Genomic DNA, 2,089 nt, shown 5'->3' on the forward strand with positions numbered 1-2,089 from the left:
GCTGGCTCAGTGAGTAGATATGCAACTCTCAGTCTTGGGGTCATGAGTTTGAGCCCCATGTTGGGTTTAGAGTTTTCTTATAAAAAAAAAGTACATTAAGGGTGATGAAAATATTCTGAAATTGATTGTGGTGATGGCTGTACAAGTCTATGAAAATACTAAAGATCATTGAATTGTACACTTTAGGTGAATTGTATGACTTGTAAATTGTATCTTAATCAAGTTGTTATTAAATCTTTATAAGTAAACATTTTCTGTTATGATAAATTCATTGTTAGTATTTTTAATTGTTGTATAATCCATCAAGGGGCTGTACTTCCACTTATCAAACTATTCCCTATTGTTGGATATTGGATGGTTCTACATTTTGGTTACCATAAAAATTGTTACAGTCAACTTCTTGCTACTTAAGACTTCTCTTGGGGCCCCTGGCTGGCTCAGTCAGTAGAGCGTGTGACTCTTGATCTCAGGGTCATGAGTTCGAGCCCCATGTTGCATGTAGAGTTTACTTAAAAAAAAAAAAAAAGACTTCAGGGGCACCTGGTGGCCCAGTCGGTTAAGGGTCTGCCTTTGGCTCAGGTCATGATCCCAGGGTCCTGGGATGGAGCCCCATGTCGGGCTCCCTGCTCAGTGGGGACTCTGCTTCTCCCTCTTCCCCTGCAGCTCCCCTTGCTTGTGCTCTCTTGCTCACTCTCTCTCTCTGTCAAATAAGTAAGTAAAATATTAAAAAAAAAAAAAAAGACTTCTTGGGGCATCTGGGTGGCTTAGTCGTTGAGCTTCTGCCTTCGGCTCAGGGCATGTTCTGGGATCGAGCCCCGCATCAGGCTCCTCCACTGGGAGCCTGCTTCTTCCTCTCCCACTCCCCCTGCTTGTGTTCCCTCTCTCACTGGCTGTCTCTCTGTCAAATAAATAAATAAAATCTTTAATAAAAATAAAATAAATAAATAAATAAATAATAAATAAATAAAAAGACTTCTCACTATAACTTAACTATATTTAACCATAGAGAACAAACTGCTGGTTACCAGAAGGGAGTTGCGTGGGGGGATGGGTTGAACAGGTAGGTGATGGAGATTAAGGAGGACACTTATGATGAGCACCGGTGTTGTGCGGTAGCGTGGAATCACTATATTGTACACCCGAAACTAATATTGCACTATATGTTAACTAACTGAAATTTAAATAAAAACTCTAAAAAGTGAGGGGGTGGGGAAGACTTCTCTGTATGTAGGATTAGCTCCAGGAAGTAGAAATATTGTGCCGAAGCGTAACATTGCTTGAGCATTTCTTGAAGGCTTACTACTAATCAGGTGAGGGCCACACTAAGTACTTTGTATGAATTATTTCTTCAAATTCTTCATCCCTTAGAGGTCTGTTGTATCTCTACTTTCAGAAGTTGAAACTGAGGGGGCGCCTGGGTAGCGCAGTCGTTGGGCATCTGCCTTTGGCTCAGGGCGTGATCCTGGCGTTTCGGGATCAAGTCCCGCATCGGGCTCCTCAGCTGGGAGCCTGCTTCTTCTTCTTCCTCTCCCTCTCCCCTGCTGTGTTCCCTCTCTCGCTGGCTGTCTCTCTGTCACATAAATAAATAAAATCTTAAAAAAAAAAAAAAAAAAAGAAGTTGAAACTGAAGCACAGAGAACAACTAACTCACCCAAGGTCACAAAGCCATAATAGAGGAGCCTCGTGCCTCCCCAGCAAGGCCTGCTCCCAGAGGCCACGAGGCTCACATGCCCCCCAGCAGGGTTTAATTTCTTCAAACCTTGCTAGTGTCAATGGCGAAAATGCTGTCTTGTTCTAAATTGTTTTCCTTCCACGACTGGTGATGCTGGCTGTGGCTTTGTGTTTGCCCAACTGGACACATTCCTTTTCTGTTAATTACCTGTTCCTGTCGTGGCCTTTCCCATACTTGACTATACCATTGGAAGAGGGAGTAAAGTGGGACCTATGGGCTTACCACCGTAGTTCAAAAGGAAAACACCAGGCATGGTTTTCTTTTCAGAAGTAAGCTCAAATGCAGCAGTGCTTTTAATGATGGCCAGCACGACACAGGGGAGCAGCTCGTTCTCTCCCTCGCTCCTGCCACCGAGGA

Source organism: Ursus arctos, unplaced genomic scaffold, assembly GCF_023065955.2.
Source record: "Ursus arctos isolate Adak ecotype North America unplaced genomic scaffold, UrsArc2.0 scaffold_2, whole genome shotgun sequence".
NCBI lineage: Eukaryota > Metazoa > Chordata > Mammalia > Carnivora > Ursidae > Ursus > Ursus arctos.